The sequence below is a fragment of the Colias croceus genome, chromosome 15 (genome assembly GCF_905220415.1).
Source record: "Colias croceus chromosome 15, ilColCroc2.1".
NCBI lineage: Eukaryota > Metazoa > Arthropoda > Insecta > Lepidoptera > Pieridae > Colias > Colias croceus.
In genome coordinates, this window is record NC_059551.1 from 9,659,467 (window position 1) to 9,685,374 (window position 25,908).

At 39.7% G+C, this 25,908-nt stretch overlaps 1 protein-coding gene across 1 annotated transcript in view; it reads left to right on the forward strand.

Moving 5' to 3' along the window:
- The window catches only part of LOC123698288 (potassium voltage-gated channel protein Shaw-like), a 151,469-nt gene that overhangs the window by 55,692 nt on the left and 69,869 nt on the right, over window positions 1-25,908 (forward strand). The gene's annotated exons all lie outside the window — the stretch shown is intronic.

Consider the following 25,908-nt stretch of genomic DNA (forward strand, 5'->3'; position numbering starts at 1 on the left):
TGTTTTCCTGTTGATATGTATTCAGTTTCAGGATATTAACAAGAATTACTACAGATTTATATAATCAGGAGACAGGCTATAAAATATTCGCGGAAAACATCTTGAAATGATTCACTATAAATCATTTTTCATGCTTCTTCCGAATGATTATTACAGTTTATACAAGTTTCGCTATTAAATCCGCTAATACAAAATACGACGTCACGTTCATCTAAATAACCGAAGTAAAAGTAGTTAGTAGATAACACAAAATTGCTCCGTGAACCGAGTAAATTTTAATAGTAAAAGTTCCAGAAAGTTCTTTATTGAATTTTGAAAGGTCCATCGCATTTCTAACCAGGCGATGTCTGATGAAAAATGACCCAATCCTATGAAGTTTATAACATTATCCCTTTCTAACTAAAACCGTTTATTATTTTCATTCATTGTTCGCATTATGTTATTAATTTTCACATTTAGTTTATTGAATACCATTATAACAAGAAACAACAAACAATAAATTTATTTTCCAAAATAAAATTTAAAATTTATCTGGCTCCCTTGTGGGAGGATTCCCTGTGTCGTTGGAACAAGTTTCTTCCAATTATACATTTAATTTCTTCAAATATTAAACTACGCTATTAAAAAAAATATAGACTAAATTTTTTATGTAAGTTATTTATAGATAGACAGTCTAAATTATAAATCAGGAGATTTTTCTTTATATTGAGATTTCTGAATATTGGGTAGACCTTTCGCATCTGCTACACGGATCGATTTTCTCTCTGTCTTTCCAGGCTGAAGAATTATTCGACGCATATATATCGCATATATCGAACCCACAGAAATTCAGATCTAAAATTAGTACCTACTGACAATGAATGAAAAATACCTATTGATATTTTTGAAATAAATATAATTAAAGAACACGCCTTACTAAGAAAAACTGAAATACGTTTACCTATAGACAGTCAAAATCAATAGTAAGGATTCGGTTACATACATATACAACTTAAAAACATACCTACAGGTGAGGTAATGACAGCGTTTTTAAAATAATAAATTATTGTCTGCATACTTACAGCATTCACTGTTTTAATCAATAAAAAAATGTGTGAACTTTTATTTTTCTTTAATTTGTAACGAAAACTGCTGTCGAATTAATGTAAATTTTCAATAAGGGGAAATTACTGAACCGATATTTTTACCAACATCGATGCCAAGTTTTGAATACGTAATATTGTAGCGTAAGCGATTTCCTTCGTCAGTACGATTTGCTCACTCTGGGTTTTATCTTATTTTAAAATTAATTCCAACATAGAATGGTGTTAAAATTAATACATATTATCAGAAAATAGAAATCTTTTATTAAACAATAAAAGATTTCTACTACAGGAAATACTGGTCCGATTTGAAAAATATTTCGGTGTTAGATAGCCCATTTATCAAGGAAGGATAAAAGCTATATATCATCACCCTAAGACCAACAGGAGCGGAGTAATGCGGGTGAAACCGCAGGGCAGGGCATAGCAAGTGTTTTATAATAACTACTTTTGTCTTATTCTTTATCCTCTGTTGTAGGTACCACTCCTGTGTTGTGGACACAATAGATTTTCTATTGTGTCTGTGATTCCGGGGGCTGAAAGGGAGAGGAGACGATAAATTTACAAACAGACGCAGAAATCAGAGGTTCTGCCTCCGATGGGACATTTTTATCAGAAAGCCTATACGTCACGATATCCTTAAAATTTAAGCAATCTCTGTCTCCATAAAACCTATCTCCTTCACTCCGAAACACGCAAATTTCAACTCTGTGCCGTCAACATAAGGTTCACTTACATTTCCCATGAGATTTTTATGAATACCAATAAATATAAATCGCTGGAAAGGTTTGACAGCGCTTTTCTCAACGAAACATCTGGCCTTTCAATTTGTTCAACGTCTTGAATTATGAACAACTTCAAGAGTTAGCATATTTATGAATGTGATTGAATTGATAATAAAGGACTTTGACTGCTTATTTTGCAACATTTTTCAGTTTAAGGCAGGTCTTTATAGTAAGTTTAAGTTATTTTCATTAATTAGAGGGTAGTTTGAAAATTTTGGGTTCAGTTCTGTAGTTATAATTTACTAGCTGTTCCCCGCGGTTTCACCCGCATTGCTCTGATCCTGTTGGTCTTAGCCTGATGATATATAGCCTGCTATAGCTTTCCTCGATAAATGGGCTATCTAAAACCGAAAGAATTTTTCAAATCGGACCAGTAGGTCCCGAGATTAGCGCGTTCAAACAAACAAACAAACTCTTCAGCTTACAATATTAGTATAGATTTGATTTAATTATCTACTTGTAAAAACATTTTTGTGTTTTAATTAACATTTAAATTTCGAATCAATCTTTTATCATCCGTTACGATTTAATGAAAAACAAACAAAAGTTTATTTATATTGTTTTTAAGTAAATCAATCAAATCAACACAATGTTATTACAAAATTTAATTGAAATATGCAACATAAATCTTTTATTAAACAGAATTGTATTCCATTTATATTTTCAATTGTGTCCAACAATATGCCAATAAATTATAAGAACAATTGTATTTTTCACGCTCACCTGTTTTGGCACTCGATATCACTTTTATAGCTTTTATTTCCATATTTTTTTGTAGTTCAAAAAAAAAAATATTTCTTCTGAAGTATTAGTATTCCACGTGCACGTCTTTTCCGGGATAAGAATCACTCCGGGATAAGAATTGCTATCACTTACAAATTTTAAATGCGGCTCGAATTTTTGGATACCATTCTTCAATATTAAAAAATAAAAAAAATAAAAAAAAACTATAATAATGTTACACTAGCTTGCCTCGCGGTTTCTTCCGCGGACAAATCAAGTATTTCTACAGCTTATGACGTGCTATTCTGATGTATAACCTATATATTACTCTAAAGTTTCATCCAAATCCGTCTAGTAGTTTTTTTAAGAAAGTGCAACAAACGTAGCAACAATAAATATGTACTTGTATAAAACCATTTCCTTTACACTTCTTTCATGAGAAATAAAAATCCCTACTTCTATAATTACTTATTAGAATTTAGAAACAAAACAGTATTACGTACTTCGGAGCTTTTTTGAACGAAGCGCCCAATTAAACAGAAACTTTTCATGTTCCAATGATAATCTCGTCTTTATTTTATCAAAACAATTTGAGAATACTGTTACATAAATTAGATAAAATTATACATTCATAAAAATGTTTTCCTTATATCTATTTATAAACTGTATTGAATATAATGAAGTCAATTAATTATTCAATTTAATAATATTCGATTATTAACATGTTTTAGGTGTGATTACACATAAATTATGTATAATTTTTGAAATAAATTACCCGACTGAACAATTAGGTAAAAAATCACACCTTCAGTTGGTTGCCTGGAAGAAATCACTGGATAAGGACGCCATCTGTGCTGTATCTTCTGCATAAGTTTTCTTTTTGTAATTTTTTTTGTTGGCAGTACAATAAAGAATTAAATAAATCACCACCAACTAGCTGTCATACTGCTTCATTAGTCAAACGTGAAAAAACATATCTTAAACCCTTAGTATCTAGGGAAAAAGGTCCATTATGATATAATAATAAGTAATAATAAAAACATTAAGAAATCCGACCCTTCTCTCTGTGACTAAAGGAAAGTTAGCAATTCATAAAAATAACTATCATTAGGACTCTATGTAAGTTATTTACTTCAGTTATAATAATAACTATGAAGTTTTTAATAGCAAATCAGTCTATGCTTTAACCATTAATTAAAAATAGGTATTCTATTAAAGGTTTCACGAACATTTTCGCATTAATAAACCTCTTATATCTTGGAATCAGAGCTTCTTTGCGTTCGTTCACGATCCAAGATTTGCTTTCATCGTTCATTGTTTTTTAAACCTTATTGTGAAGAGATAGGTCTTATATTTGACTGGTTCTATATTAACGAGATTCTTGTTAAGTCTCGAATAGTCGAATTATGATAATCATATTGCCTTAGTTTAATTTAACCGTGAGCTTTGTAAATATAACTGATTTTGCTTTCTGAGTGCAATCTATTCTGGATCTTGTGGTAAATTATCTTAGGTAGGTAGGTTATTTAATTTATTATATGTAGTAAATCTAGTGATATACAGGTAAAGCAACAACACAATAAATAATTATTCTCTATTTCTCTACTTTCTAACTTTCTATGATTAAATTTTACGAAAAAAGTATTTTTACCAATAAATAAACACTATTCTCTACTGCTAATTGGCGTTTTAATTTCATTCACCATACCATGCAACCTATGTACACGAATCTATCCCATCATTTTTAAAAAGTTATACCACTATCTTTAACCTAAACATAAATGTATCCCATCTCTAAAAAGTTATCCCATCAGAAATCACACACAACCGCAAACGCAATAGGCGTGATATCGGTAAATCGAGTGGACTTAGCTTCGACAGGATTTGGGACGTGTTACGGTTAAAATAAGGCAAATGGGATTCCGCCGAAATAATCCCACCTTTGTGTAATCAGACGAGCTTCATTTTTCACAAGTCTGAATGTTATGTGGGCACATTTGTCATGTAATATCCTTATATTATATATAATGTACGTCATATTTTCGCTTATTATTTGCGTCACGTGGATAAAATAATTAAGTAGTTTGCTATTTGGTAAGCTGTACATACTCTATAGTAAAAATGTGAATGTAGATATTATATCTGCCCATTTGTTACGGTGTCATAGATAAACTATTCTATCAATTTGAATGAAAAAAGTTGAACAACAAAGGGTCATTTCTATATAGAAATAAGAGATGCAAGTTTTTGTACATGGGTTTGTCCACGTGTGAAACCGCGGGGCACAACTATGTATGTTATACAATATATAGTATATACTGCATTTGTTGGTATAAAAATTTACGTGTTTTAGTTTAAGTATCATAAATTTAGAATATAATTTTCAAGTCTCCTACTTTCACTATGAAGTACTCGAAACGGCGGCTAAAATAATAGAAGGAATAAAATCGCGTTTAAAATTACTGCGTTCACAGGCGTTCACGTTACACTTACATTTCTTCAGCGATTTAAATTTCATACTGATGTTTGAGGTTTTCAAGTAATTATCGCTTAGCTGTGTCTGGAATTTTTTTCTGTAGTGTAGAGTAATGTTACATAATATAGTATCGTCTTTAATTTTATCTTGTCTTTCTAGGTACTAAATTAATCAATTCTTATTCTCTCAATCGTTTCCTAAGAATTTTTTGGCTCTATCCTTAGGAGTATTAGTCTTAAACAGTCTATTCGACCTCTATCTTCTAGGTAGGTTAGGTTAGGTTAGTTACGTGGGAACACATACCTATGTGTTCCCACGTAAATGTGGTATTGAAATTCGCTTTTCGTGTATAGATTGTCACATAAGACGAAACCCAAACAAAATATAGGCTTTTTGCATACAATTTTCTCAAAAACCAATCCCTGAGTACTTCAAACACTGATTGTCAATTTACATGAAAATCGACTTAACGAAACACGCGAGCGAAGCGTGATAGAACTATGGTAAAACCTTAATACACGTGAATATGTTTCGGTAAATGTAAGCAATTGGTAATTATCTATAATTACCGGTTATTCTCTATAATTACCGGTAACTCTATCTAATTACCGGTTACTGTCAATATTTACCGGTTGTTGTTTATAATTACCGGTAATTGTCTATAAATACCGGTAACTGCCAATAATTACCGGTTATTGTCTATAATTACCGCTAACTGTCTCTAATTACCGGTAATTGTCTATAATTACCGGTAAATGTCTATATTTACCGGTAACTGTCTATATTTACCGGTAACTGCCTATATGTACCGGTAACTGTCTAAAAGTATCTGGTAATTATGTATAATTCCCGGTAAATGTACGTAATAACCGCACTAACCACATTTACCGTTACAAAATATATATAAAACAAACACTATAATCTACATAAACAAATGCTATAAGGCGTTGAGTCATTTGTATGAAAATGTGGAAACCATTTTTTCTTGTCGTTTCGAGACAAATGATACTTGATGTGCTTCAGAAATATGAATTATTTCTCGAACCCATTTTGTCTCGCTAAGCTAACAATTGAATGAATTGTTTTATTGTAAAAGAGTATTCTTATTATCTTTGTACTAGATACAAAATAGGTTCGTAAAATATATAAAATGTATTCCTTTTACGTTAACTAGGTGTTTATTTATTTATACATATCCTTACAGAGTAAACCAAATACGAAATGGACTTACACTCAATTTACTGTTCAAATTAACTTTTTTGTGTCTAGACAGAATGATAACACTAAATTATTGGGCATTAGTCGTCTAAATATAATACCTAGGGACAAAAACCAGTGAAAACTAATAATAGTTCAAAGACCCTTTTGTTTGCTTTAATTTTGTCAAAACAATTGCTATGTAAAATATGCATCTTTTAGTTATAAATTGTAATTTCGGTAGCATTCTGTTCAATATGTTTGGTTCATAATAGCTAATTGGCTGCTGATCTTTAGTCTATTTTACCTACCTAGGTACCTAGAAGAGATTTATTTTTTCTCCTGTAGGATATGGTGGACTTCAAAAAAATTCAACTGAATTATAACTGCGTTTACTTTGCACAATTATCATATATATATAAAGCTACACTACCACTCACTCACTGACTGACTGACATCGGGTTTCTCGGAAACTACGGGGAAAGTTGGGGGGATTTCGACGTGATCGTGTAGAGGTGCTTCCAGTGACCACCGGAAAAATATAGCGATCTCGATCATCTTCGAAAACCAAGTGGACCCCTGGAGGTGCGCAAAAACGGTGGTACCTGGAGGGGGGGTGTCTGAACAAAAAATGCTCAGAACTGGTGGCGATTACCAGGGGAGGTGGAAAAATGGGGATTTTCGCGAAAACAAGATGGCCGCCGTACTTTGCCAAAATCGCCGTTTATGAATCCTTACGTCTCAAATTTGGCACACGTGCTCTGTTCGAGCCGGCGAATCGATCGGTGCCCCGTTCGAGTGGCTCCGGGCCCCAGTTTCCAACTTTCATACAACGTAAAATCCAACGGCCCGCGGAAACGGTGCGAGTTGGGTGGGGGGTCCCGGAACTAAAAATGATCACCACCCTGGGACGCTACCAGGGAGCCATAGTGGGTCGCTCGATTTTGGAATTTTTCCATTTTTGGCGCAAACATAAAAACGTAAATTTAGACGAGGTGGCGCGTCGCGGAAATACACTCACACCATGTTCGTACTCGCCCAGCTCCCAGGATATCCAGAAAAATCCGAAATCTTAAACTTTCCCACATCTCGCGAAGACGGTCAACGGCCCGCGCAAACGGTAGCAGCTGCATCTGGGGTGCTCAAACTAAACTTGTAGTAGACCTCGAGCAATTACCACAGATAGTGAAAAAAATTCAAAATGGCGGAAAAAATGGCCGCCGCCATACAAATTCTAAAACGGCCATCGCTGGTCTGATCGCGCTGAAACTTGGCACAGGGGCTTTAATCGAGTCGCATATTAAGTTGGCATACTCGTAATCGAGTTTCCATCGCTGGTTTCCGAGTTTCATACAACGCAAAATTCGACGGCTCTCTAAAACGGCGCGAGATAGGTGGGGGGTATGGAACTAAAAAATGATCAGGAAGATGGGGTGCTACCAGGGCAATCGAGACATTTCAAATTTGACGCAATTTTTTTTTTCAAAAATGGCCAATTTTTTGAGGCAAGATGGTGGCGCCGGTTTCTTCACGATCGGTCTGAAAATTGACTTCTGTGCTCTGATTGGTCAGATTTACAAAACTGCATACTCAGAATTTCTCTCCGACCCCCGGTTTCCATTTTCCATACATCACGAAATTCAACGGCTCTCTGAACTGGTGGCACTTAGGTTGGGGTCACCAAGGTAAAAAATGTTTAAAAACTTGGTCCGCTTCCAGGCACATAAAAATTTTTGCTAAAAAGCGAAATTTTTTTTTTCGAAAATTTTGTATGGAAATTTCCATAGTAGGAAGGGTAATTGAATAGCATCGGCAAAAGACGGCACCGCGGGCTGCTTGCTGCCCGCGCACCGCGCAACTTCGAGGGTTGACAGCCTCCCGGAGTAGAAAATATTTATTAACTTTTGAACTACCGCACGAGCCAAGCGAGCGAAGCGAGCGAGTCACGGCAGCGGCCAGCGTAAATATTCAAATAGGTAGCGAGGAGCGAAGCGACGAGCGTGTTAGGTTAACTTTTGAACTACTTACCGCACGAGCCAAGCGAGCGAAGCGAGCGAGTCGCGTCAACGGCCGGCCTAAATATTCAAATAGGTAGCGAGGAGCGAAGCGACGAGCGTGTTAGGTTAACTCTTGAACAGTTTATTATGAAAAGTCACTGCCCGCTATCGATAAGACGTTTAAAAATTTTTACCAATATTTGAATAAGTAATTTATAAGCAGTTTAGGTAGCGAGGAGCGAAGCGACGAGCGTGTAAGGTTAACTTTTGAACTACCACACGAGCCATGCGAGCGAAGCGAGCGAGTCACGACAGCGGCCGGCCTAAATATTCAAATAGGTATCGAGGAGCGAAGCGACGAGCGTGTTAGGTTACCTTTTGAACTACCTACCGCACGAGCCAAGCGAGCGAAGCGAGCGAGTTGCGGCAGCGGCCGGCCTAAATATTCAAATAGGTAGCGAGGAGCGAAGCGACGAGCGTGTTAGGTTAACTCTTGAACAATTTATTATGAAAAGTCACTGCCCGCTATCGATAAGACGTTTCAAAAATTTTACCATTATTTGAATAAGTAATTTATAAGCAGTTTAGGTAGCGAGGAGCGAAGCGACGAGCGTGTAAGGTTAACTTTTGAACTACCACACGAGCCATGCGAGCGAAGCGAGCGAGTCACGACAGCGGCTGGCCTAAATATTCAAATAGGTAGCAAGGAGCGAAGCGCGACGAGCATGTTAGGTTAACTTTTGAACTACCTATCGCACGAGCCAAGCGAGCGAAGCGAGCGAGTCGCGGCAGCGGCTGGCCTAAATATTCAAATAGGTAGCGAGGAGCGAAGCGACGAGCGTGTTAGGTTAACTCTTGAGTTTATTATGAAAAGTCACTGCCCGCTATCGATAAGACGTTTCAAAAATTTAACAATATTTGAATAAGTAATTTATAAGCAGTTTCGACTGACTGTAGAATCGCTGTAAGCAGATGTTACAAATGGAAAGGAAATTCGAATGCATTTTCAAATGTCTGAAGATTTCTGCCCTGGGATGAGCCGCGAGCTGCTTGTAGCTCGCGCACCACGCACCCTCGAAGGTGAACCGCCCCCCGGAATAGAAAATATTTGAATTTGAAATTTATAAGCACTTCCGATTGACTGTGGAATCGCTATTTGCAGATAATAGCAAATTGACGGGGAATTTTAATGCATTTTCAAATGACTGAAGATTTCTGCCCTGGGATGCTTCGCGGGCTGCTTGCAGCCCACGCACTACGCTCCCTTGAAGGTGGACAGCCTCCCGGAGTGGAAAATACTTGAATGTGGAATTTATAAGCATTACCGACTGACTGTAGAATCGCTGTTAGCAGATGTAACAAATGGACAGAAAATTCGAATTTATTTTCAAATGACTGCCCTATTGCTTCAACCCAGGGGCAAAAGGGGCTCGCGGGCTGCTTGCAGCCCGCGCACAACGCACCTTCGAAGGTCGACAGCATTCCAGAATAGAAAATATTTGAATTGGGAATTTATAAGCACTTCCGATTGACTGTGGAATCGCTGTTAGCAGAAAATTACAAAAGGACTGGGAATTCTAACACATTTTCTAATGACTGCCCTATTGCTTCAACCCAGGGGCAAAAGGGGCTCGCGGGCTGCTTGCAGCCCGCGCACAACGCACCAGCTAGTTTATTATATATAAAGCTACACTACCACTCACTCACTGACATCGGTTTTCTCGGAAACTACGTGGAAAGTGGGGGGGATTTCGATGTGATCGTGTAGAGGTGCGCCGAGTGACCAGAGGAAAAATATAGCGATCTGGATCATCTTCGAATACCGAGTGGACCCCTGGAGGTGCGCAAAAACGGTGCCACCTGGAGGGGGGGTGTCTGAACAAAAAATGCTCGGAACTGGTGGCGATTACCAGGGGTGGTGGAAAAATGGGGATTTTCGCGAAAACAAGATGGCCGCCGTACTTTGCCAAAATCGCCGTTTATGAATCCTTACGTCTCAAATTTGGCACACGTGCTCTGTTCGAGCCGGCGAATCGATCGGTGCCCCGTTCGAGTGGCTCCGGGCCCCCGTTTCCAACTTCCATACAACGTAAAATCCAACGGCCCGCGGAAACGGTGCGAGTTAGGTGGGGGGTCCCGGAACTAAAAATGATCACCACCCTGGGACGCTACCAGGGAGCCATAGTGGGTCGCTCGATTTTGGAATTTTTCCGTTTTTGGCGCAAACATAAAAACGTAAATTTAGACGAGGTGGCGCAACGGAGAAATACACCAATGATGCATTCATACTCGCCCAGCTCCCAGGATATCCAGAAAAATACGAAATCTTAAACTTTCCCTCATCTCTCGAAGACGGTCAACGGCCCGCGCAAACGGTAGCAGCTACATCTGGGGTGCTCGAACTAAACTTGGAGTAGACCTCGAGCAATTACCACAGAGTGCAAAAAAAATTCAAAATGGCGGAAAAAATGGCCGCCGCCATACAAATTCTAAAACGGCCATCGCTGGGCCGATCACGCTGAAACTTGGCGCAGGGGCTTTAATCGAGCCTCACATTGAGGTGGCATACTCATAATCGAGTTTCCATCGCTGGTTTCCGAGTTTCATACAACGCAAAATTCGACGGCTCTCTGAAACGGCGCAAGATAGGTGGGGGGTGTAGAACTAAAAAATGATGAGGAAGATGGGGTGCTGCCAGGGCAATCGAGAAATTTCAAATTGGACGTAATTTTTTTTCAAAAAATGGCCAATTTTTCAAAGCAAGATGGTGGCGCCGGTTCCGTCACGATCGGTCTGAAAATTGACTTCTGTGCTCTGATTGGTCAGATTTACAAAACTGCATACTCAGAATATATCTCAGACCCCCGGTTTCCATTTTCCATACATCACGAAATTCAACGGCTCTCTGAACTGGTGGCACTTAGGTTGGGGTCACCAAGGTAAAAAATGTTTAAAAACTTGGTCCGCTTCCAGGCACATAAAAATTTTTGCTAAAAAGCGAAATTTTTTTTTTCGAAAATTTTGTATGGAAATTTCCATAGTAGGAAGGGTAATTGAATAGCATCGGAAAAGACGGCACCGCGGTCTGCTTGCTGCCCGCGCACCGCGCAACTTCGAGGGTTGACAGCCTCCCGGAGTAGAAAATATTTATTAACTTTTGAACTACCGCACGAGCCAAGCGAGCGAAGCGAGCGAGTCACGGCAGCGGCCAGCGTAAATATTCAAATAGGTAGCGAGGAGCGAAGCGACGAGCGTGTTAGGTTAACTTTTGAACTACCTACCGCACGAGCCAAGCGAGCGAAGCGAGCGAGTTGCGGCAGCGGCCGGCCTAAATATTCAAATAGGTAGCGAGGAGCGAAGCGACGAGCGTGTTAGGTTAACTCTTGAACAGTTTATTATGAAAAGTCACTGCCCGCTATCGATAAGACGTTTCAAAAATTTTACCAATATTTGAATAAGTAATTTATAAGCAGTTTAGGTAGCGAGGAGCGAAGCGACGAGCGTGTAAGGTTAACTTTTGAACTACCACACGAGCCATGCGAGCGAAGCGAGCGAGTCACGGCAGTGGCCGGCCTAAATATTCAAATAGGTAGCGAGGAGCGAAGCGACGAGCGTGTTAGGTTAACTTTTGAACTACCTATCGCACGAGCCATGCGAGCGAAGCGAGCGAGTCACGGCAGCGGCCGGCCTAAATATTCAAATAGGTAGCGAGGAGCGAAGCGACGAGCGTGTTAGGTTAACTCTTGAACAGTTTATTATGAAAAGTCACTGCCCGCTATCGATAAGACGTTTCAAAAATTTAACAACATTTGAATAAGTAATTTATAAGCTGTTTCGACTGACTGTAGAATCGCTGTTAGGAGATGTAACAAATGGATAGGAAATTCGAATGCATTTTCAAATGACTGAAGATTTCTGCCCTGGGATGCTTCGCGGGCTGCTTGCAGCCCGCGCACTACGCTCCCTCGAAGGTGGACAGCCTCCCGGAGTGTAATATACTTGAATGGGGAATTTATAAGCATTAACGACTGACTGTAGAATCGCTGTTAGCAGATAAAAGCAAATTGACGGGGAATTTTAACGCATTTTCATATGACTGAAGATTTCTGCCCTGGGATGCTTCGCGGGCTGCTTGCAGCCCGCGCACTACGCTCCCTCGAAGGTGGACAACCTCCCGGAGTGGAAAATACTTGAATGGGGAATTTATAAGCATTACCGACTGACTGTAGAATCGCTGTTAGGAGATGTAACAAATGGATAGGAAATTTGAATGCATTTTCAAATGACTGAAGATTTCTGTCCTGGGATGCTTCGCGGGCTGCTTGCAGCCCGCGCACTACGCTCCCTCGAAGGTGGACAGCCTCCCGGAGTGGAAAATATTTGAATGGGGAATTTATAAGCATTACCGACTGACTGTGGAATCGCTGTTAGCAGAAAATTACAAATGGACTGGGAATTCTAACACATTTTCTAATGACTGCCCTATTGCTTCAACCCAGGGGCAAAAGGGGCTCGCGGGCTGCTTGCAGCCCGCGCACAACGCACCAGCTAGTCATTATAATATATAAAGCTACACTACCACTCACTCACTGACTGACTGACATCGGGTTTCTCGGAAACTACGGGGAAAGTTGGGGGGATTTCGACGTGGTCGTGTAGAGGTGCTTCCAGTGACCACCGGAAAAATATAGCGATCTCGATCATCTTCGAAAACCAAGTGGACCCCTGGAGGTGCGCAAAAACGGTGGTACCTGGAGGGGGGGTGTCTGAACAAAAAATGCTCGGAACTGGTGGCAATTACCAGGGGTGGTGGAAAAATGGGGATTTTCGCGAAAACAAGATGGCCGCCGTACTTTGCCAAAATCGCCGTTTATGAATCCTTACGTCTCAAATTTGGCACACGTGCTCTGTTCGAGCCGGCGAATCGATCGGTGCCCCGTTCAAGTGGCTCCGGGCCCCCGTTTCCAACTTCCATACAACGTAAAATCCAACGGCCCGCGGAAACGGTGCGAGTTGGGTTGGGGGTGTCGGAACTAAAAATGATCACCACCCTGGGACGCTACCAGGGAGCCATAGTGGGATGCTCGATTTTGGAATTTTTCCATTTTTGGCGCAAACATAAAAACGTAAATTTAGCCGAGGTGGTGCAATGGAGAAATACACCAATGATGCATTCGTACTCGCCCAGCTCCCAGGATATCCAGAAAAATCCGAAATCTTAAACTTTCCCTCATCTCTCGAAGACGGTCAACGGCCCGCGCAAACGGTAGCAGCTACATCTGGGGTGCTCAAACTAAACTTGGAGTAGACCTCGAGCAATTACCACAGAGTGCAAAAAAAATTCAAAATGGCGGAAAAAATGGCCGCCGCCATACAAATTCTAAAACGGCCATCGCTGGTGTGATCGCGCTGAAACTTGGCACAGGGGCTTTCATCGAGCCGCACATTGAGGTGGCATACTCATAATCGAGTTTCCATCGCTGGTTTCCGAGTTTCATACAACGCGAAATTCGACGGCTCTCTGAAACGGCGCCAGATAGGTGGGGGGTGTAGAACTAAAAAATGATCAGGAAGATGGGGTGCTACCAGGGCAATCGAGAAATTTCAAATTGGACGCAATTTTTTTTCAAAAAATGGCGAATTTTTCAAAGCAAGATGGTGGCGCCGGTTCCGTCACGATCGGTCTGAAAATTGACTTCTGTGCTCTGATCGGTCAGATTTACAAAACTGCATACTCAGAATTTCTCTCCGACCCCCGGTTTCCATTTTCCATACATCACGAAATTCAACGGCTCTCTGAACTGGTGGCACTTGGGTTGGGGTCACCAAGGTAAAAAATGTTTAAAAACTTGGTCCGCTTCCAGGCACATAAAAATTTTTGCTAAAAAGCGAAATTTTTTTTTTCGAAAATTTTGTATGGAAATTTCCATAGTAGGAAGGGTAATTGAATAGCATCGGCAAAAGACGGCACCGCGGGCTGCTTGCTGCCCGCGCACCGCGCAACTTCGAGGGTTGACAGCCTCCCGGAGTAGAAAATATTTATTAACTTTTGAACTACCGCACGAGCCAAGCGAGCGAAGCGAGCGAGTCACGGCAGCGGCCAGCGTAAATATTCAAATAGGTAGCGAGGAGCGAAGCGACGAGCGTGTTAGGTTAACTTTTGAACTACTTACCGCACGAGCCAAGCGAGCGAAGCGAGCGAGTCGCGTCAACAGCCGGCCTAAATATTCAAATAGGTAGCGAGGAGCGAAGCGACGAGCGTGTTAGGTTAACTTATGAACTACCTACCGCACGAGCCAAGCGAGCGAAGCGAGCGAGTTGCGGCAGCGGCCGGCCTAAATATTCAAATAGGTAGCGAGGAGCGAAGCGACGAGCGTGTTAGGTTAACTCTTGAACAGTTTATTATGAAAAGTCACTGCCCGCTATCGATAAGACGTTTCAAAAATTTTACCAATATTTGAATAAGTAATTTATAAGCAGTTTAGGTAGCGAGGAGCGAAGCGACGAGCGTGTAAGGTTAACTTTTGAACTACCACACGAGCCATGCGAGCGAAGCGAGCGAGTCACGGCAGCGGCCGGCCTAAATATTCAAATAGGTAGCGAGGAGCGAAGCGACGAGCGTGTTAGGTTAACTTTTGAACTACCTATCACACGAGCCAAGCGAGCGAAGCGAGCGAGTCGCGGCAGCGGCTGGCCTAAATATTCAAATAGGTAGCGAGGAGCGAAGCGACGAGCGTTTTAGGTTAACTCTTGAACAGTTTATTATGAAAAGTCACTGCCCGCTATCGATAAGACGTTTCAAAAATTTAACAACATTTGAATAAGTAATTTATAAGCAGTTTCGACTGACTGTAGAATCGCTGTTAGCAGATGTTACAAATGGAAAGGAAATTCGAATGCATTTTCAAATGACTGAAGATTTCTGCTCTGGGACGAGCCGCGAGCTGCTTGCAGCTCGCGCACCATGCAACCTCGAAGGTGGACAGCCCCCCGGAATAGAAAATATTTGAATGGGGAATTTATAAGCAGTTTCGAGTGACTGTAGAATCGCTGTTAGGAGATGTAACAAATGGATAGGAAATTCGAATGCATTTTCAAATGACTGAAGATTAATTCTGCCCTGGGATGATTCGCGGGCTGCTTGCAGCCCGCGCACTACGCTCCCTCGAAGGTTGACATCTCCCGGAGTGGAAAATACTTGAATGGGGAATTTATAAGCATTACCGACTGACTGTAGAATCGCTGTTAGCAGATGTAACAAATGGACAGAAAATTCGAATTTATTTTCAAATGACTGCCCTTTTGCTTCAACTCAGGGGCAAAAGAGGCTCGCGGGCTGCATGCAGCCCGCGCACAACGCACCCTCGAAGGTTGACAGCATTCCAGAATAGAAAATATTTGAATTGGGAATTTATAAGCACTTCCGATTGACTCTGGAATCGCTGTTAGCAGAAAATTACAAATGGGCTGGGAATTCTAACACATTTTCTAATGACTATTCTTCATATTGCTTCAATCCAGGGGCAAAAGGGGCTCGCGGGCTGCTTGCAGCCCGCGCACAACGCACCCTCGAAGGTGGACAGCCCCCCGGAATAGAAAATATTTTAATGGGGAATTTATAAGTACTTCCGATTTACTGTGGAATCGCTGTTAGCAGATAAAAGCAAATTGACGGGGAATTTTAACGCATTTTCTAATGACTGAAGATTTTTGTCCCTGGGATGTACCGCGGGCTGCTTGCAGCCCGCGCACCACGCACCCTCGATGGTGGATAGCCCCCCGGAACAGAAAATATTTGAATGGGGAATTTATAAGCAGTTTCGACTGACTGTAGAATCGCTGTTAGCAGATGTTACAAATGGAAAGGAAATTCGAATGCATTTTCAAATGACTGAAGATTTCTGCCCTGGGATAAGCCGCGAGCTGCTTGCAGCTCGCGCACCACGCACCCTCGAAGGTGAACCGCCCCCCGGAGTAGAAAATACTTGAATGGGGAATCTATAAGCATTACCGACTGACTGTAGAATCGCTGTTAGCAGATGTAACAAATGGACAGGAAATTCGAATGCATTTTCAAATGACTGCCCTATTGTTTCAACTCAGGGGCAAAAGGGGCTCGCGGGCTGCTTGCAGCCCGCGCACCACGCACCCTCGAAGGTCGACAGCATTCCAGAATAGAAAATAATTGAATTGGGAATTTATAAGCACTTCCGATTGACTCTGGAATCGCTGTTAGCATAAAATTACAAATGGACTGGGAATTCTAACACATTTTCTAATGACTGCCCTATTGCTTCAACCCAGGGGCAAAAGGGGCTCGCGGGCTGCTTGCAGCCCGCGCACAACGCACCAGCTAGTTATAATATATAAAGCTACACTACCACTGACTGACTCACTGACTGACATCGGGTTTCTCGGAAACTACGCGGAAAGTTGGGGGGATTTCGACGTGACCGTGTAGAGGTGCGCCGAGTGACCACCGGAAAAATATTGACATCTCCAACACCCTGGACAAGAGAGTGGACCCCTGGAGGTGCGCAAAAACGGTGCCACCTGGAGGGGGGGTGTCTGAACAAAAAATGCTCGGAACTGGTGGCGATTACCAGGGGAGGTGGAAAAATAGGGATTTTCGCGAAAACAAGATGGCCGCCGTACTTTGCCAAAATCGCCGTTTATGAATCCTTACGTCTCAAATTTGGTACACGTGCTCTGTTCGAGCCGGCGAATCGATCGGTGCCCCGTTCGAGTGGCTCCGGGCCCCCGTTTCCAACTTCCATACAACGTTAACTCCAACGGCCCGCGGAAACGGTGCGAGTTGGGTGGGGGGTCCCGGAACTAAAAATGATCACCACCCTGGGACGCTACCAGGGAGCCATAGTGGGACGCTCGATTTTGGAATTTTTCCATTTTTGGCGCAAACATATAAACGTAAATTTAGACGAGGTGGTGCAATGGAAAAACACACCAATGACGCATTCATACTCACCCAGCTCCCAGGATATCCAGAAAAATCCGAAATCCTGAACTTTCTCACAGCCCGCGGAGACGGACAACGGCCCGCGCAAACGGTAGCAACTGCATCTGGGGTGCTCGAACTAAACTTGTAGTAGACCTCGAGCAATTACCACAGATAGTGAAAAAAATTCAAAATGGCGGAAAAAATGGCCGCCGCCATACAAATTCTAAAACGGCCATCGCTGGGCCGATCACGCTGAAACTTGGCGCAGGGGCTTTAATCAAGCCTCACATTGAGTTGGCATACTCATAATCGAGTTTCCATCGCTGGTTTCCGAGTTTCATACAACGCAAAATTCGACAGCTCTCTGAAACGGCGCAAGATAGGTGGGGGGTGTAGAACTAAAAAATGATCAGGAAGATGGGGTGCTACCAGGGCAATCGAGAAATTTCAAATTGGACGTAATTTTTTTTCAAAAAATGGCCAATTTTTCAAAGCAAGATGGTGGCGCCGGTTCCGTCACGATCGGTCTGAAAATTGACTTCTGTGCTTTAATTGGTCAGATTTACAAAACTGCATACTCAGAATTTCTCTCAGACCCCCGGTTTCCATTTTCCATACATCACGAAATTCAACGGCTCTCTGAACTGGTGGCACTTAGGTTGGGGTCACCAAGGTAAAAAATGTTTAAAAACTTGATCCGCTTCCAGGCACATAAAAATTTTTGGTAAAAAGAGAAATTTTTTTTTTCGAAAATTTTGTATGGAAATTTCCATAGTAGGAAGGGTAATAGGAATAGCATCGGCAAAAGACGGCACCGCGGGCTGCTTGCTGCCCGCGCACCGCGCAACTTCGAGGGTCGACAGCCTCCCGGAGTAGAAAATATTTATTAACTTTTCAACTACCGCACGAGCCAAGCGAGCGAGTCACGGCAGCTGCCAGCATAAATATTCAAATAGGTAGCGAGGAGCGAAACGACGAGCGTGTTAGGTTAACTTTTGAACTACTTACCGCACGAGCCAAGCGAGCGAAGCGAGCGAGTCACGGCAGCTGCCAGCATAAATATTCAAATAGGTAGCGAGGAGCGAAGCGACGAGCGTGTTAGGTTAACTTTTGAACTACTTACCGCACGAGCCAAGCGAGCGAAGCGAGCGAGTCACGTCAACGGCCGGCCTAAATATTCAAATAGGTAGCGAGGAGCGAAGCGACGAGCGTGTTAGGTTAACTTATGAACTACCTACCGCACGAGCCAAGCGAGCGAGTTGCGGCAGCGGCCGGCCTAAATATTCAAATAGGTAGCGAGGAGCGAAGCGACGAGCGTGTTAGGTTAACTCTTTAACAGTTTATTATGAAAAGTCACTGCCCGCTATCGATAAGACGTTTCAAAAATTTTACCAATATTTGAATAAGTAATTTATAAGCAGTTTAGGTAGCGAGGAGCGAAGCGACGAGCGTGTAAGGTTAACTTTTGAACTACCACACGAGCCATGCGAGCGAAGCGAGCGAGTCACGACAGCGGCCGGCCTAAATATTCAAATAGGTAGCGAGGAGCGAAGCGACGAGCGTGTTAGGTTAACTTTTGAACTACCTATCGCATGAGCCAAGCGAGCGAAGCGAGCGAGTCGCGGCAGCGGCCGGCCTAAATATTCAAATAGGTAGCGAGGAGCGAAGCGACGAGCATGTTAGGTTATTTCTTGAACAGTTTATTATGAAAAGTCACTGCCCGCTATCGATAAGACGTTTCAAAAATTTAACAATATTTGAATAAGTAATTTATAAGCAGTTTCGACTGACTGTAGAATCGCTATTAGCAGATGTTACAAATGGAAAGGAAATTCGAATGCATTTTCAAATAACTGAAGATTTCTGCCCTGGGATGAGCCGCGAGCTGCTTGCAGCTCGCGCACCATGCACCCTCGAAGGTGGACAGCCCCCCGGAATAGAAAATATTTGAATGGGGAATTTATAAGCATTACCGACTGACTGTAGAATCGCTGTTAGGAGATGTAACAAATGGATAGGAAATTCGAATGCATTTTCAAATGACTGAAGATTTCTGCCCTGGGATGCTTCGCGGGCTGCTTGCAGCCCGCGCACTACGCTCCCTCGAAGGTGGACAGCCTCCCGGAGTGGAAAATACTTGAATGGGGAATTTATAAGCATTAACGACTTACTGTAGAATCGCTGTTAGCAAATGTAACAAATGGACAGAAAATTTGAATATACTTTCAAATGACTGCCCTATTGCTTCAACCCAGGGGCAAAAGGGGCTCGCGGGCTGCTTGCAGCCCGCGCACAACGCACCAGCTAGTTTAATATTATACTCGTAGACATTACATATTAAAATCTTCAACGATACCTTTTCTTCATTATTTATGTACTTATCTTTAAAAAATAAAACCTTTCATAATTTAATCAAAAATGTTTTCGTAATAAAACTCTAAAATAAAAACTTAAATTTATTTTTTTACTCAGCCTGAGTTATTAAAATACTAAAAGGCATTTAAGACCTTAATTTGTCCGAAGTACTTGCTCTAAGGGCTCGATTAACCGATTGCTAAATAAATTCGCCTGCTTTGTTAAGTTTGACTTTGGACACAAAAGTTAGTAGGTATAATGGACGAAATTTTAGATTTATTAAAGAAATAATTTGTCGGTCCAGTGAGCACATAATTATAATTAACGATTCATAGTATTTGTAGATGGAACTTATCACAAAGGCTCACACACAAATCCAACGGTGAAAGCTTAGCACGAAAAAAAGATACAAACCTTTCAGCATTATATTATTACTAGCTGTGCTCCGCTGTTTCACCCATATTTCTCCGCTCCTCTTGGTCTTATCGTGATGCCTTATAGCCTTCCTCGATAAATGGGCAATCACCGAAATAATTTTTCAAATCGGTCCAGTAGTTCCTGAGAGTAGCGCGTTCAAACAAACTCCTCAGCTTTATAATATTAGTATAGATTATTTTAGCATAGAAATACATCTATGACAAACAATAGTTGTAGTTGCACAGACAACTTAAGCCTTACTCACGTATCTACCGCAGGGGCAATATTGGAACAATCTCGGTTGGTCGCCGGTCGGCGGCGGTCGAAGCAATTTCATCTGCTCTCTAAATCGCCCCTGCTTGCCTATACACATCACAATTAAGGAGCCAATTATTAAGGGTCCAATTCCAATATTGCCCCTGCGGCAGGTACGTGAGTAGCCGGCTTTACTCACCATCATGGTACAATACCAATAATCATGTAGCTTGTATTTTAAGTATCAAAAATCTTCCGCAATATTTTTAACTGGAGCCTCTACACAAAATTTAACATTATCTGATTCTATTTATGTTACTCTACCGGCTAGATAATGTATAAAATGATATGCCTTTGATCATCGGATTTTCTATTTTAGTAACATCGCTGTATTTCCAACGAAGTGTTGTTTATGGTTTAGGATATCTAGACTAGGTGTTTATAGTCTATACCTAATAAAAGATTTGGTGTTCATTCGCGTGAAATTCATGAGTAATAAAATATATTTTTATATAATGGTAATTTTTACAGTTAGCTAGTAAAATATAATGGTCACTATATGAATACATTATATTTGGAACTATATGAACAGTATAGTCATTTAGGTTATATAAAAATATTCATCTAGCTAGATACGTTACCCGCTCTCTATTTTGGCAAGAAAAAACTCAGCTAAGTGCCCGAGTTTCACTTAGTCACGCACCATTCAGCGTCGTAGCTGGACGTTCTTTTTATATTTTAATCGGCAGTTGTTATTACGAAGTACATGAGTGAGACATGTGTTATGTCTCGTGCGTGAGAGTGAAAGAGAGAACAACTGTATTGTTGATAATGCGTTAGTAAGTAGGTATGTATTAATTACGCTGTTTTTTAGTGCAATGATGTTGGCGTATGCCGTGTACTAGTATAATAGGTCATTGTCTAAAAGGTTGAATTTTAAATTTAATTTTAAAAGTCTCCTTTTCATATCTTACTCCTTCAAATCATAAATTATTTTTAAGGTGCCAGGAAGTTTTGACGATCAAGTAACTATAGTGAATATTACTTAGCGTACAGACTCAAATCCTACTAATATTATAAATGCGAAAGTTTATGAGGATATGTGTGTGTGTGTGTGTTTGTTACTCTTTCACGCAAATTCTACTGAACCGATTACAATTAAATTTAGCACACATATAGAGGGTAACTTGGATTAATACATAGAATAGGTTTTATCCCGGATATCCAACGGGAACGGGAACTATGTGGGTTTCCCTTTGAAAACGCGGGCGAAGCTGCGGGTGGAAATCTAGTACTTCATATAATCTCGCTATTCCATTATTTGAACTAACATTAGATATCATGACAGTTAAATTATACCATCTACTTATCTCCCCATTCGTTTTCTTCAAACAGAGAGAAATACAACAGAAACTATAACTAAACATTTCTCGTATTTTCCATGACAGGTAAAATACCCAGATATATCGAAAGCGAGTAAATATGAAGTATTTGAGTGAACGAGAAGTAATATGCAGGTTTATTTTCCTCACATCGCTCGCAATAAGAATGGGGCGTTGGATGTCGGTTTGTAATAAATCGTTACGATATATTTGTCGTGTAGCAGTATTGAGAATTGCATTTGATAGTCATGACAGTTTGATTATAGAGCGCTGGCAGTTTGAATATATGCACCGTATGTCGGTTTGTACAAAATCGTTACGACATATTTATCGTGATGTGCAGTATCGAGAATTTTGTTTGATAGTCATGACAGTTTAAATATAGAGCGTTGGATGCGCCATATTACATATCTATGTCGGTTTGTACTTATTCGTTACGATAGATTTGTCGTGAAGCAGTATCGAGATTTGTATTGCAGTCATGACAGATTGTGATCGATTCAAAGTATTTTAAGTTTTTGAATAAGATTTTAAAGTCTATCTAGACTTTATTATAATAGCTACTAGTATCCACTCTCGCTGTTTAGTTATCTAAATATTAGAATAAATAGTATAGTGAATAAATCGCATTATGGTATGTTTTTTATGTATGTCTATTTCTTGTAGCCATTTTTAAGGCATAATATTTCTATAAAAATATAATGTTCCTCGCATTTACATTTAATACATTTTAAACGATCTGAGGGAAATATTACCGTTATTTATTATGCTATAAAACTAGACGTATTTATTTCTGAACAATATAAAGCGACACGACAATTTACAATCGTTTTGATATAGTTTAAAACAGATCATGGGATATAAAGATTTTGTTAAAAATTATAGGGGCAGTAATAAAAATCAACCCTTTCAATATGGATAGAGGAAACTATGCGTAACCTTGCTCTTTTTTTGAACTTTCTCATAATTTACTTTTTTTACGCTTTTCAATGTACAGATTATTTGTATACAAAAACCAACGATATTCAAATATAATGACGATAATTTAACTAATTTAAATATTAGCTTTAATCGCTCTATCTATTAAAAAAACCGCATCAAAATCTGTTGCGTAGTTTTAAAGATTTAAGCATACATAGGGACATAGTGACAGAGAAAGCGACTTTGTTTTAATGCGATTTAATAGATAATATCATCATGTAGTGATGAGAAATTTTACAAAAAATCTAAAATTTCATGTGTCAATGAAACATTTATAAACTAACCATTCCTTTAATTTGTCTCTATACACCACTATACTGCAGAAACTAAATGCGAATTTCAACTATTTAATTGCTTTTGTTTCTATTGTTTTCCAGTTATAATCCAATACGGGAGTTTCCTTTGTGACTATCTGTTACATAATTATATTATATACTATACTAACTATCTTTATACTATAATATACTAGATTTACATCCGCGGCTTCGCCCGCTTTGCTAACTTACCTAACAAATTATATTTTTATATACTAAAGCTCTCCTCTTGAATAACTCTATCTTTAAAAAAAATAACCATCAAAATATTGGATAATTTTTCTTTTGCGGAAAGTGACTTTGTCTTATACTATGTAGTGACTAGCTGCCCCAGCATACGTTGTTCTGCCCTTGCTCCTTTTTCGTGTTTTCTCTCCATAAGAACCTTCCTTGTGCCTTAACTAAAACGTTAAAAGCCGAATTGATCGAGCCGTTTTCGAGTTTTACGCTTAGCATTATTTGGTGATTATTTTTATTATATAGATACTTGGTTTCTTGGATCAACAAAGGTTGGGGTGGAATTATTTGCGCTATCAATAAAAACATTCAGAGTAATTGCTTGGGAAGAATGGGCAAACCTTTATTAATATACCTACTGTGTAGAGATTGATCGTGTATTTTATTTACTAGCTTTTCACTCGCGGCTTCGCCTGATTTGTCTAAAACCTAATAAATTATATATACCTTCCTCTGGAACCACTCTATGTATTAAAAAAATCAAAAGTTTTCAATATTTAAGCATACCTACATAAAAATACAGGGACTCAGAAAGTGATTTTGTTTTATGCTATGTAGTGATAAGGGTTATAAACACCGAGTGACACCAGGCTTGGTCAATAGTTTATTATTATTAATTATTATTCAAACAAATTACCTTTGAATGTATATTATATGAGTCGGACAGATTATTAAATATTTATGTGTTATAATTACAACCTCCGGGATGTCATCTCGCTTTTGAATGTAATAACGTCACATTGGAATATTATTATTACAGAAATATTTATTTATATCTTTATCGTATAGTTTAAACGGACTTTGTAGTTGCGGATAATTCTATACGACTTTTTTAGTTATCAGTAACTAGCTGTGCCGCGCGGTTTCACCCGCGTGCCTCCGTTCCTGTTGTTCCACACACATGGCTGCGTCTTAGCGTGATGATATAATAGCCTTCCTCGATAAATGGGCTATCTAACACTGAAATAATTTTTCAAATCAGACCAGTAGTTCCCGAGATTAGCGCGTTCAAACAAACAAACAAACAAACAAACTCTTCAGCTATATAATATAAGTATAGATTAATTAATTCTTTGAAACGGTTCTGACGAAATTTTATATTTATTTCCAAACTTAATAAAACGGTTACTTATTTAACACATACTTTTACATTATAATATCACATCATTATAAAAAAATAAGGAAATAAATGAATGCGATGAACAATGATGCGACAAAGAACCTTACCATTTCTCAAAGACAAACTATTTTTCTTACATTTTCGTGTTAAACTGTCTATTAAGTTTTTAATTAATTCCCAGAACAGACATCCTTCCGCAGTTTATACGTTCATTAAACATTCAGCCTTAATTAAGGATTACGTAGAAAAAGCTATTTTCAACCGACTGTGAACAAGTCAATAACTGCGTTAAAAACAACCGACTTCAAACTTTTACAAATACAGACATATCACATAAATGCTCATAAAATAAAAACTACTGGGCCTATCCGAATAAAATTTTTATGGGACCAATTCGACACCATCCCGCATCGAACAAAAAAAAGAATCACGTAAATCGGTTCAGAAACCTCGGAGTAATCGGTGTACATACATAAAAAAAAACATACCGGCCGAATTGATAACCTCCTCCTTTTTTTTTGAAGTCGGTTAAAAATGTTATTGATTCAACGTGATATAATTATTCTATATACATAACCGGGATGAATTCTAATATAATATAGTATATGAAACTCGGGAATAATATAGCTTCGTGCTAGTAGGTATTTTCAAAATCGACTCAGTTGTTTTAATTTTAACGATAAAAAAACAAACAACAACAACTTACCTTTACATCATATACATATCGATAAATAGATGTTATGAGAGACTGAGTAGACTGTACCCCGCGTTTTACCCGCGTTGCTCCGCTCCTGTTGGTATGATATAATATAGCCTTCCACGATTAATGGACAATCTAACACCAAAATAATTTTTCAAATCGGTCTAGTAGTTCCTGAGATTAGCGCGATCAAACAAACCAACTCTTCAGCTTTATAATATTAAGTATAGATAAATCATTAGCATTTACATGTATCGTACTGCCTCAAAAAGGTCGTAAAAAATATTTGAATTTTAAGCAATGTAAAATCAAAGCGATAATATTTTACAATTATGGAGATGTACATTTAACAGTGTAGCCAATTACTCGAGTATATTGCTGCAATAAATCTCAGGTTAATTGAGATAAGTTAAACAATAAATTAGTTCGCTTTTAGCGCTTCAAGCGCAATATGATGTGATTTACTGGCACAGATTGTGTCCGTTTTGAAGGACCATTTTTTGTGAAGAAGCAATGTAGCGCTTTATCTTTAGTTATATTAAAAGTGACTCCAAATCGATGTACAAAAGCGATGGAGCTAGACGAGCTATATACAGCGTTGTCACATCGTTTCCCACACTAGATACAGTTCCTACTGCTTTAAGACGGGGGCAGTTACCTAAACACAAAATACGAGGCGTTCTATATAGGGCCATCTCTTTTCCACACTCGAAATACTGCTATAAGACATGGTACGGGGTGGTACGGGGGCAGTTCAACACAATATACGGAACCCATTGTTTCCTCGTTAAGTTAACAATATTAACCGTCTATCTAATGCCACAAAGGCCCTCTATCACCTGAAACAAAACCCAATTACGATGGATGTGTTTGCTCCGATATTCGATTGCCAATAGCCATGAACGTTTTATTTATTTTGCTTTTTGGG